The 13,611-nt window shown below is 42.1% G+C and overlaps 1 protein-coding gene across 1 annotated transcript in view; it reads right to left on the reverse strand.

Moving 5' to 3' along the window:
• cpne5b (copine Vb) overlaps positions 1-13,611 on the reverse strand; it is a 132,412-nt gene that overhangs the window by 111,346 nt on the left and 7,455 nt on the right. The window lies entirely within an intron of this gene.

Raw genomic sequence — 13,611 nt, forward strand, 5'->3', positions numbered from 1 at the left:
GGCGAAAGGTTCCCATCGAGGGTGTATGTTTCTGTTGCAGGAGGACACTTTGTGGGTGTAGAATGAATCTATATGTATTCTGTGCTTGACCTTTTGCTTGCTCACAATGCAGCACAACTCAAGACTGGGGGAAGGAGCTGTACGTATGTGCGTGGCTGTAAACAGAACTGGGTATTTATCACCTGCGGAATCACCGAGGCGATAACGCAGAGTACAACTGAAACGGATCAGAGCAAAGACAAAGCTATAAGTGAGTCAATAATGGGCTTTAATTCATCAGGTGGAAAGAAACACAACTCCAAATGGATTCGAATGTTGCTCCGTAACAGCTGGATGGGGAAATACGCAACTGCTTGCAAAGAGGCACACTGATATGTCAGTGTTGTTCCTGCTGCCCTGAATTGGCCAAAAACCAATTATCACATGTTTTGGAAATGTTCAGCGTAATTTCCTTAACAGCCATAAGCCTGCTGTGTATCAAGAGGAAGCTACACTGCTAACGACCCTCTTTATTACCTCCATCAGCGTTCACAATATTAGCCACATTTTCACGTTAAAAATGTGTGCCAAAAACAGTTATTGCAGATTTTGATGTTTGAAATCCTGGCTTTCATACTTATTATTGCTTCTTTCTTTCAGCAATAGCCATTTAATGTACTGGAATTCCCTAACAACCTCCCTATATAGTCATCTATATACTCATTGTTGGTGGTGGATTCTGCCGTCACCACAGAATTGAATGCCCTCCCACACATGAGGGAATCCGGGAATCCATGCAGCCGTGTTATCCAGCATTACCTTTCCTAACACCATGTCTGAGCTGGAGCAGCTACTGCTGATGCTAATCCAACTTACCCACCCTCAAACCAAAAGAAGTGGAGAGACATTTGCTGCATAGCTTCTATTGTGAAGCAGCAGTGGCGTGCTCAGGCTGTTTGAGGGGCAGGGGCAAAATAAAAAGGGGGGCACCCGCTGTATGTCATGGGTCACCAGCGTGAAAGAAGTTGTGATGCGAAACAACAACGTGGGTATTTTTAACTGTGAAGGCATCCCATGAGGGCACATTGTCTCACATGTGGGAGTGTGCGGGGCCAACATGTATCATTTATCCACTGGAAGGACACCCAAAGGGCACTTGATCATTTATCTACGACGGGGCATCCATGAGGGCACTTTTGCGCAGATTTTTCAGACATGCATTTGTCACATAGGGAAGGATTGACACCACACAGTCTTCATAATTGTTCATTAAAATGTTTTGCATTGTAAATAATATATCGTATTAGTATTACAGTGAAACATAAACCAATCAGCCGTATCATGACAGGTAAAGTGAATAACATTGATTAACTCGCTACAGTGGCATCTGTCAGTGGGAGGGATATGTTAGGCAGCAAGTGGACATTTTGTCCTCGAAGTTTTTGTGTTGGAAGCAGGAAAAATGGGCAAGTGTAAGGATGTGAGCCACTTTGACAAGGGCCAAATTGTGATGGTTAGACGACTGGGTCAGAGGAGCTCTAAAACTGCAGCTTGCGTGGGGTGTTCCCGGTCTGCAGTGGTCAGGACCTACCAAAAGTGGTCCAAGGAGGGAAATATGGTAAACCAGCGACAGGGTCATGGGTGGCCAAGGCTCATTGATGTGGGTGGGGAGCGAAGGCTGGTCCATGTGGATCCAACAGAAGAGCTACTAAAGCTCAAATTGCTGAAAAAGTTGATGCTGGTTCTGATAGAAAGGTGTCAGAACACACAGAGCATTGCACCGGCCTCAGATCAGGCCTACAATGGACAAGTGAGCATCTGAAGTGGACCACAGAGCAATGGAAGAAGGTGTCCTGGTCTGATGTGGATGGCCAGGTGTGTGTCCGTCTCTTACCTTGGGAAGACATGGCACCAGGATGCACTATGGGAAGAAGGCAAGCCTGCGGAGGCAGTGTGATGCTTTGGGCAATGTTCTGCTGGGAAACCTTGGGTCCTGCCATTCATGTGGATGTTACTTTGACACGTACCACCTACCTAAACATTGTTGCAGAGCAAGTACACCCCTTCATGGAAACAGCAGTGGCCTCTCTCAGCAGGATAACGCGCCCTACCACACTGCAAACGTGGTTCAGGAATGATTTGAGGAACACAACGAGTTGAAGGTGTTGACTTTGGAGTTGGCCTCCAAATTCCCAAGTCTCAATCCAGTCAAGCATTCGGGGGATGTGCATGACAAACAAGTCCGATCCATGGAGGCCCCACCTCGCAAATTAAAGGACTTAAAGGATCTGCTGCTAACGTCTTGTTGCCAGATACCTCAGCACACCTTTAGAGATCTGGTGGAGTCTAGGCCTCCACGGGTCAGGGCTGTTTTGGTGGCAATATTAGGCGTATTAGGTGGTCATAATGTAATGGCTGATTGGTGTATTATTACTTTAAACACTTTTGGAGTATGTGTCAAGAAGAGATATGGACGAGACAACAGTGTGTGCCACCGTTCTTAGGGTTTAACTTGCTGTATAATGATTAAAAAATAAGCTCCAGCGTTGGCTATGTTTTTGTGTGTTTGACTGATCCCGGGCACACAAACCCATTTCAGATTTATTTTGGAGAAAAGAAAACAAAGCAAATAAAAAGTGCATTTCTTATATTGTAAAAACCTGATAAATGTGAGGTTTTCATCCAGCAATGACAATTTGTCACCCAAGAAAAGCAGAGAACAGGCAGTGAGTGTTTTCCTCAAGGCCATTTAAGCCAGGATGGATCGTTATACGAAGGCTGTCCTCACACTCCTCACTGAAAAAGCATCGCCAGAGCGGCACAATGAAATGGATGTTCGATGGCAGCATTTTACGACAGATTCAGGGTCGGGTTAATGAGGAACGAGGAGGGAAGAACAAGGTAGAAAGAGAGGTGAGCTTAGAGAGAGTTGAGGATGAAAAAGGAGCAGATGGGGACGGAGAGAAAAGAGGCAATAGAGAAAAATGTGGAGGTGGAGAAAGGAGGGTAATCTGTTTATAAGAGGGGGAGAGGAGCATTATGCAGCAGTGTGTTATTAAAGCGGGGAGACAAAAACATCCACCGGCCCTTCATCACTGTCTCTCATTCATCACTGTCCTGTCTATTGTGTTTTCCTTATATTAGGCTGCCTTATTATTGTGCTGATAGCATTATACACTTTATATAAGTGCTTTAAGAATGATATTAACATCCACATATTTTACCGCTTTAACTGTAGCCCTTCATAGCTCCATCATCTCCATCCATCTTAACTGTATTGCTGGCATAGCTTAAGTGTCGGATCGATGGCAGAACCAGGCAGGATCGTTTTTCCCACCAGCTGCTGAATTATTCAGGCCAGGACTTCCTCAGGGGAGATTCCCGCTCGCCCGCCAGACAGACACGGAGAGCTCGCAGCCCTGGCAAGGAAGCTCGGGATCAACGCAGAATTCCCCAAAGTATAGATTGTGCCATCGCCCCAAGTCAACACAGGCCGGATAACGGACAGCATTATTAACTGAATTCAATGGTTAACACCCTCATGAACCGTGGTTCATTGATCATTTACGGTCTGCGTCATCCGTTTAAAATGAACAATAAGTATTTTTTAAGCTGTCAGATAAAAGTGACAATTTTCAGATTCGCAGAACAGAAATTTATTTATATATTTTTTGTGTAGGTATAACAGAAAACAGTATTATACTGTACTTTACGCCCTTTGCCGATTGAAACAGTGCCAAAAAAACGTCCACCTTTTGCCTGTGATCGCAGCACGATTCTCGAGATGAAAGGCAAAACTCAAAATAAAAGTGAGCCTGTACTGAAATAAAATAATATTCTAGGAGCAAAAGTTTTGAGACCGCTTTAAAGTAGGTCAGGACAAAATGTGTGATAGTATTAGAGAAGGTAGAGAGAGGATCGAGCCGTCGTATATCTCTCCTTTGCCTGGTATGGGAGAAGTTTGCATTCAGGTCTTTCTGCCAGAAAGCCTCAGGTGATGTGGTAAATAAAGAGCTATAAAGTCTGTAGGTAGCTAGTTGGGGTTGATGAATTGTTCTAACAGGACTTTCCCTGTTGAGTTAATATTTGAACCCAAACCATTACTTTTTACTCAACTTAACAACAGGTTTATGCAACAAAACCTCTCGGTTAGGTTTTAACAAAAAGATCATAGTTGAAGTTCCAGTCTCGAAGATCTCAGTTTCGTTCTCTTTGGCAGCACCTGTGGTGATGAACGGTAATTGCGGGAGCACACTTTCCAGATATCCAAACAGTGTCGCATGTGTGACGTCCACGGTTGGCTCCGGATTTTCCTCGCTGACGGTCGCTAGACTGTTTGCCTTCATCTGAGCGTCGAATTTGGTTCTTTTTCTTTGCATTTTCACTTATTTTTGAAGTTGTATCTGTAGTCGTCGATGTTTTCTTTGTTTGTTCAGCCATAGTAGATTACTGATCACCGCTGGGTGATGGAAAACACGCCACTAACTGGGTGCCGCTTGTGATTTTTTCCACCAAAGTCGCCACTGACACCCAGTCTGTATTACTTCAAATGCAAAGGCTTTCATCAGTGGGCCGTAGGCTCAATCACCATTGTGTTGCCTCATTGGGCAATAGATAGACTTAACAAACTTTATTTGCAAGAAAATCTTCAAGATTCAAGAGTTTGTTTCACACAAGACACAAAGAAAGAGCATTCTGGCAGACAGCCTATAAGTTTAACTCCCTGCACCTAAGACACACTCCTTCAGCTAATGAAAAAGCTAGCAAGTTCTGTGAAGCTATACTTTGGCAACCTGACCCTCAAATTCTACAGGATCTGTCTCCGGCGCACACGGACACTGAGCCGCGACCTCATGAGTTAAATTCAAGTCAATGCTCGTGATTCCACAGCACGTGCCGCAGTCCGTCTCCGGTGAGTCCCAGAAGCGTCTCTCCGCTCTGCTCCGCTAAAGATACGCGCCAGATCTATTTTTGATGGAGGCCGCTTCAAGCACGTGTCAAGCCGAACAGAGCAGATCGTTCCAAACAGGAAGTCACATACGAAAACAGCATACAGCATCCAGTCATTTCAAAATAAAACAAAGAACAATTTTAATTAAGAAGTGTACTTAGCACAATTCGTGGAATGATATCCAGATGAGCAGATAATCAACCTCGGAGGTGCAAACTGAACTGTTGTTTGTGTGTTGCTAGGTTTAACATTGATGTTTTCGCGTGATTTCGCAATCCTCGTGCGATAATGTAGTAGTGATCTTGTGAATCCAGCTGCTTGGGCTAGCGCTGCGGATCAGACATGCTTCCTGTGAGCGAGGGCTCGCGCCATCTGACGGACCAGAACCGCGGCACAGACGGAACACACTGGACACGGATCCTGTGGGATCGAGGGGTGACGTCGTGAGCTAAATACTAATGACAGTATGATAACATACTCAAAATGGCAATGCTACTATACTAGTATCTAGCAGTAACCGTGATTGTCCTATTCTTAGTTTTAGTTTGTCCTGTTAGCATTTTTATTAGCGCTAAATACAAAGTGTAGCTAGTGCTGAATTTCATTTATTTTGCTGGTTAAATAAAGCACTGGACAACTTAAAAAGTTGCTCTGATGGTAGATGGAAGTCCAGCGAATTGTGAAAGTTATTACAATTCATCATGTGGGGAACATAAATATATCAGTACCAAACATTGTGGCAGTGTATCCAATAGTTACCAAGATATTTGACTCCAAAACCACTAATGTGAAGCTAATGGTCTGGCCCCAAAAAGTTAGGGGGTCACCAAAGTCAGGGTGATTTCCCACTGCGGACCATGAATGACTTTTCAACAGACCACCATTGCCATCCCTCGAGCCACACAGCTAGCACGGCTTAACACTGCAGTAATGCCAAAAATAAAATGAGAGAACGACAAATGGATGTTCAAAAGTTTATACTGGCTAAACTTTTGTGCCAACATTTAAAGACTTTCAGCCAATAATATCAGGATTATAAAGCAGAGCAGGGGAGTAATACCTTAAAGAGAGGACTAACGTGTTTTGAGAGCTGACAGTAAGTATACAGCTTTAGTCACAGTCATTTGTTTGAATTAAAATCCTCAACAATAACTGTCCCGGACCATCACAAATGCAATCACATCCTTATGAATGCAGCTAGGAGAACAAGTTATGCACTGACACACACACACACACACACACACACACACACACAGTTTTCTGTTTTCCCTCTGGGCGTTGGAAGCTCCATAATCAAATCCAGTTTTCTCACCCACACACTTTTCACACATCCCCAGCTTTGCTTCACAACACAGGACGATCAACACAGAATCAGCCCGTCCTCAATGCAGACAAATCTCACATCTGATGTCATTCCATCCTGTTTCACTCACTACAAGACGCTTACAAGCCTAAACAAAAGTGGCATTATAGCCAATGACAGCTGTGGACTGTTTTCATTCATTTTTCAGTCTCATTTGTGTAAAAAAAGTATTATTGTGTAAATTTTGTTTGAGGTTTTGCATGGTGCGTCAACAAATCTGCTCTAAGGGTTTCACTGGCGCAGGATGTGAAGGAAAATGCAAATTGCATGTTGTGTCAAATTAACACAATAGTAGCTCCAATTATGACTCAAATGAACCGATTATAGTCTCGGTTTGAAAATAACGCTCAGTGTCTTAATTTGAAAATCCTGTCACCATAAAACTTCCGACATGATCTGGTTAAATTGGACACATGTTGCCGCTGGTGGTGGACTGCAGCGTTTCTGCCCATTGGCTCCATCAGATGCCGAGGGGAAGAAATCCTGGCAGCTCCAAACCCGAGGCCACATACCTTCAACAGGCCGGGGCTCATTAGCAGGAGCAGATACGGTTTCTAATTTTAGGCCCCACAGACTCAAATTAGCATCACCATGTCAGGGAAATGTGTGAAAATACGCATGATGCAATTATTGGAGTATTTCTGCACAAGCTTCTAATTAATAATATTCAGCAAGAAAAGTTTTTATACCCAGGAAGCTCACCGACCAACTGATACCAGAGACAGGAAGTATCAAACCACCTGTGTTCTTGGCCTTCCCTAGCAGGCCATTCAAAACAAATGAGATCATTGTTTTCAATAAAGGGGCATCTTTTTAGTAGCTGCGGTCCCAGTTTGAGTGATAAAGGTCCGTCTCTCTAATAACCAGGTAATGTTCGCTGTCCACAGCTGTGACTCACTTTCCTCAAAAGCTCTGAGTGAAAGCTATTAAGCTCCCATTACTCCATCACATATGCCGAGGACAGATGCTTCTCTGCTGCACAATGGGTGCGTCTCACACAGCTAAGTGACTGTGCATGCACCTGTCTTGTTTATCAGAAGGTTTTCATGCTCAGAGCTTTAGTGCGTCATATTTCAAGGTAGGTAAATAAATTAAATCTTTGGGGGGGTGAGTCTTTGATTTGACTTTGGAAACTTCAAAGATATCCTGCACTGAATTTATTACCTCAGCTGGAAAAGGTTTTTTTACATGCAATTTCACACATGATTTCATGTATCAGTGATTTATCGCAGCACAGAGAGCACAGATTATCATTTATTTGGAGAATGTCTGAATGTCTTTTTGTACACATTTTTCTCTAGCCTTGCACTTATGATAGTCACTATGCAACCATTCATTCCCTATACAGACAGCACTGAATGTACATAAAAAATCCTTCCTGCATTTGGCTTTTAGTGGCTGTAAATCGGCTCTTTTTCCGCATGTTTCTCCTCCCTTATAAGAAAAGTGTCATCACACATATGTAATCATCTCTAATGATTAAACATCACCTCATACAGATACTGTATCTGTTTTCTCTACATGTATTTGTGGTAAGCTCTGTGCCTACAGAGACATGGCCTCTTAGCTTGTTTGATTTTGTCAGGAGCTCCAACAAAAAAGCCAATTATGCAATGAAATAATAAGACACACGAGAGTCTGACGGCAATCCCTCAGTCGAAGGTAAATTTGATAAAACGCTAATCAGGGAGTCGAGACGAGCGAGTCGCAGATCCCGGTCAGATGCTAATAATGGCTCGTCCAATTAGAGGGACGGTTAAGATGACCCATGATTCCCCGCATGCAGATCAAACACGTATAAACACCCATCAAGTCCTGACCGGAGGGAAGCTTGAGAAACAAAGTTTTAATGTGTTTATGGAGTGAAATGCAAACAGATTGGTAAAAAGAATCTTTTGATATAACTAATAATATTATATATATTATTTTGCCAACACTGGAAAATCAGTTAACTTCCTGTAGAGGTTTTGTCAGTGTAGCCATGAACATTGGAGCTTTTGCCCGTCACAATAAAAGCTGTCAGTGATTTCACTAATAGCAGTAATAGGCAGTGTTTGGGGGTAACGCGTTAAAGTAATCCATTAGAGTACTCGGATTACTTTTTTGTTGTAACGTGTTATGAATGTTTGACGAAAGGGACAAGAACAACATCACGGTGAAATGTTAGTTCTGCCTGGAGGATTAAGTGCTTGTCATCTATGAAGAGCTCTAATTCACATTTGAAGAAGCATCTGCAGCTAAACACAGCTCCACAACACTGGTGGGACTAAGAGCCTGTGTTGTATTGTTATCTTTGAAACAGCTATGCCTACACTGTTTGCCTCTGCCCAGTTCACTGTCAGACTTTTTTTTGGCTGGTAATGAAACAGACTGAAATTAATTCTGATTACTCTATATGACCTACAAAAGCAAACCAGACCATCAGCAACAAGATTGATTATTTCTAGATAGTTATTTTTAATGCCTGAAACCGCTGGCGGGGGGTAGGTGTCAGATGAAGCAATTAACTGCACGTTGCCTTTGTTTACATTTTCCAGGGCAAAAATTTAAAGTGAGTGATACATATGACTTTTAAGGAAAGCAGGATGAGATTGTTTGTTAAAACCACCACTTTAGCATGTACAGGACAAAATTAGCAAAAGAGATAAGAGGTAGAGACCTTTGTCCACAGGGGGCACCAAAATCAACACAAACCAAAAGTTCCTCACAGGAGCTTTAAGAAAGAGCTGTAAAGGTTATATTGCATCAGTCATTCCTGTTATTAGGCTGTAGAGTTACAGATTATGGGCCGTAAACTAGGCTAGGCAATGACGGTGGAGACAGTACTTTTTAAGGTGGACGTACAGTAGGCAACACGCCATTCCTGATAATATAACCGAAACTCACAACGAGTCGTAAAGGTGGTTTTCATTTTTTGGTAACGTAAAAGTAGGCTACTCAAACGCATTACTTTTCTCAGTAGGTAATGCACATAATGAGTTACTTTTAAAAGTGACGTTACCCAACACTGCAATGAGCAAATTTTGTTATCAAATATGGAAAGTCCTGCTTTGCATCACAAACAGAAAAAATAGGGTGATGTTTTAGGAAGCCAAAAATGAAAACTACAGCTAAATATCTTATTATTTATCAGGCAACGTGAAAAAGAATCCTTCTGGAGAATTACATCAAAAATCTTTGCTAGGTACAAGTTTGACACGTTAGAAGATGTATTCTGTAGTAGAGACCAATATGGGGAGCATGACTGTTTCTCTTTTTAGCTTTTTGGGACACAGAGTGGAGGAGAGAGTTTGTTTAGGTGGCTATCCATTTCCAGAGTCCTTCACCGATAAATTTGACTTTGTCTTCCCATGACTCCTCCGCTCTCGCCAGCCAGCACAGATCAAAGCCGCGTTTCAGCCTCTCAGCCGCTAAAGCCAGCGTGACAGCGAACCATCATTAACACACACGGAGAGCGCTCCCTTTCTTCCTTTGGACTTAACTTCACTTATGTTCAGCCGCCGTCGGACGGCGGCCTCAGCAGGCAGTGTTTTGTTTTTTTCTTGGAGGAGATTCTCTCACCCTGAGCTGAAAGATACAAGCTTGTGTGTGTGTGGAGGGGAGAAGTTGACGGCTACAGGAATGAGACAGTTAAGTCTGAGCCGGAGAGCTGACAGAGCTGATTATAGTCATCCCTGTGTTAAGACGCTGACAACTGAACAGTGCTGCTGTCAGGGCTGGAGGGGATTATTGGGTGTTGGGTGACGGATAAAAATCAGCCTCTTTATAGTATCATGGTAATGAGAGAAAAGGAATAAAAATGCCATATAATAGCAAAGGTGATGACATTTTATTTTTATTCTTATAAAACATGCCACCAAAGGAAAATATGGCTTCTTAACTGCACATTTATAATCTTTCAGCAGTCCACTTTATTGATTTACTGAAAGCATTAGTCACCGTCTGTCCATCAGAGCACTCAAGGCTCTGAAAAGAAGGCCTTTAAAAAGGCAAGGAGCCTCGTTTAACTCTGAAAGATAGTAAATGGTGCTCAGAAATTATGTCGGCTGTCCACAATGCACTCATCCGAGGTGTTACAGTAGTAAGTAAGTAAGAGGGTCGAATGTAATTGATTGGTTCTGGCAGGTCAGGAGTGGAGAGTGCTTCGTGTTGCACAGGCATCTAAGTCTGTTTTGTGTGCACGTAGACGCACAGACGTACTGTATGTTCTCTGTAGATCACTGCAACAGGAACAGAAAGAAGCTGTTGTTGCATGATGCATTTTTAATATGCGCTACTTCTGAGCTTCACAGACTCTTTTAAAACCGTCTCCCACAAGAGCTGCAGTCTTTACACACCCACTAGTGTCCACGCAGCTGTCTGCTGGCTATCGAGAAGAGGAGCAGAAAAGGTTGTGAGCTGCTTTCACCAGATTTTGCGTAATGGTCCTCAAGAGGCTGCAGGTCTGTGTAGGAGAACGTTGGAGTCAGAGGGAGAGAGAGAGAGAGAGAGAGAGGCAGCGAAGAAGCAGAGTCATCAGTGTAGCAGGAGTTAGAGTGGAGCGGTCTGTGGTGATACTCCTGTTAAGTAACACTGCAGCTGAGACAGAGTGAAGTCTTACGAAGGAGAATGAGAAGGAACAAGATCAGTGAGGCCTCGAAGAGAAAAATAATCCCATAAGTGAAGATTGTTCCACTCCAAATTGAATGCTGAAGCAGATGATTCCCCACAACTGTAAGTGTGTGTGTGTGTGTGTGAGCCAGGTAGAGGTAATGTGATGTCCCCTATGGTTGCACAAAGCTTCGAGCCAAACATTAAATCATCTCCGCCTCTCTCTGAATATATTAGGGTTTTGTTGTTTATTGTTTAAGTTTCAGATCTAAATCACCTAAATTTATCCAAAGGTGATAAAATCAGCTCTCCTGGTTCTCTCTATTTTCTTTCTTCTTTGGTCTTCTATCTTGCACTCATACAAGTACCCGTGCTCAAAAGGGCTTAACTAGCATAATTTCAGAAGTATAAACGGAATATTGATGCACTGGAAATTATGCTTCTGCACTTTGTGTAGATTTATTACATAACTTCTGCATTCATTTCAGTTTTTGCAGTTGTGCTAAACCCTCCACTAAACAGCCATTATCACATCATTTTTAGCAACAATAATTAGCATATTAGCTTAATTAGCTGTTTTACAATTTGGTCTGTCTGGAGGCTCTTTTTTGGTTCAAAACCAAAAATATATTATCAAAAGAGTTAGGGATAGATTTCACAACTCTGTTCTTAAGTAGGGCCCAAGCTGCTTGCATTAGCTAGCTAACTAGCTTATTAGCTACAGCAGTAACTTGGTTCAGTTTAGCAATCAGTTTAGCAAATTAAGTTAAGTTTATAAACTGTGTTAGATACGTGCGAGTTAAGTACGCTCTGTAAGTTACCCATTAAATTCAGCACACAATGACTTTAGGTTCACACACAGAACACAAACATTTGTCTCTAAGGGGAAAGTCTTGTGTTTGACCCCATCTATACTCCCCACCTCCTTTGAAGCCCTTTCTGGCTCTCTACACTACGTCACCCTCTGCTTATCATGATTTCTACGACCAGTAGGGCTCACTGCAGTAAAAAGATAGCTGCGCAGGACCTATACAGACATATTTACGTTAGTACAATTATATTTAAAATAACTGAATCGAACCTGGAATACAAAACAAACACTTAGTGCTACAGTTCCATGTCTTCTATCTTCATGGAGCTTTAGCAGGAGTTGTTTGACTGGATCTTGTGATATTAAGCCATAGCCTGAGACATTACTTGATCCTGACTTAACATCATATCATCAATATTTAAGACTTCATGCCAGGGTCTAAATTTGATCAGAGTATGATGTAGAATACAGCTAGGTTAGGTTTATGCGTTTTAAATCGGTATATTGAAGCTGGGCTGTAAGATGAAGTGCTCCCTTGGTGATTTGAAAGGAGAAATATGCTATGTCTGCCAGTTACATGTCTCTATACCGTTTACTTATTCAATGGTGCTGGTTAACTGTCAATTTTATTTGGATAAGGACCTCCTAATGTTTGTTTCCTGCTAATCTTTATTTACCCACATATGTTCCAAATATTCTCACTATAACATTTTGGATGTAAAAAAAAAAGCGTTTCTGTCTTCATGTTCATATTTCTAATTACTAGATGAAGATTCAAGCTAATCTTTTTGAAAAAGCTAAACTTTGGACAATGTTTCATTTTTTGCCCTGTTCGAATTGCCAAGTGTAATTTTAATGAGGATTTGTCAACAAGCCCCAGTGTGTGTGTAGCTGGAAGTGTCACTTCATTTAAGCAGTTATTTTCCTCCAGCACTTGGATTCATTTTGAAACATCATCATCATTCTTCTTCTTCTAATTTACCGCTCATGCTCACATTTCACTGAAATATTGCGTCACATTAACAACTGAGCCTCACCTACAGCTCCTGCGCTGCTGGTGATAATGAAACTGGATCGCCTGAGACTTAACATTTCTATTGCTCAAGTTTCTCTTCACATGCCAGCCTCGTATTTGCATTTCTTCATAAATTCATTCTCTCGTTCTCTCGTAACCGAGCATGCCAACACCCATATGTTCCTCATCTCAGTCGCACTCATCTCTCTCTCCACACCTAATGTTCCAGCTAAAGTCAGTCAGGCTGTGTGACATCAGGCAGTGTGCCCGCTCTGTCGTGCCACAGAATTACTGGCAGCATGTGAGTGTGAGAAAGAGACAGAGGGCTGAGAGCGGTGTACCTCCTTTTCATTGTGGAGGGGTTGTTGTTGTTTTCAAACCTGGCCTCATGTTTTATATCCCACATTCCTCAAAGGGTTAATAAGTGGACGTAACACAATTTTCATTTTAACTCTAGAGAAGAGATAATCTCATAGAAGTGTAATTTGTTATGCTTTTATTTTGCCTTTTTTTTAACTTCCTTAAGCCTAAGTCGTCTTATTTCCTGCTTTGATGAAAAAGGGCTTTTATTTTGACACAGCTCCAGAGACAGAGTAGCAGTGATGTTAGATAGGAGTAATGATAGAATGAAAGGTCAAAGGTTGAAATGTCTTATGTTTAAGAAAACCCCAACAAGGAATTATATAAACTTTACTTGTATAGCACCTTTTAAAAGTATTCGTTAACAACCTAGCTGCTGCATTTTGGACCATTTGGAGGCGTGCTATTGAGGCCTGAGGCCTGTGAGGAGGAAGTAACTGTTGTCTAAATGGGAAAAGATTAAGGTGTGTACTAGAAGTAAGGTATGTTTGGCTGTTAGCATAGGTTAGAGACATGAGGTTCAAATTTCAAATGCTTTTATC

The sequence above is a fragment of the Semicossyphus pulcher genome, unplaced genomic scaffold (assembly GCF_022749685.1).
Source record: "Semicossyphus pulcher isolate SPU_LCO1_2020_fin unplaced genomic scaffold, fSemPul1.0.p SCAF_3, whole genome shotgun sequence".
Lineage (NCBI taxonomy): Eukaryota > Metazoa > Chordata > Actinopteri > Labriformes > Labridae > Semicossyphus > Semicossyphus pulcher.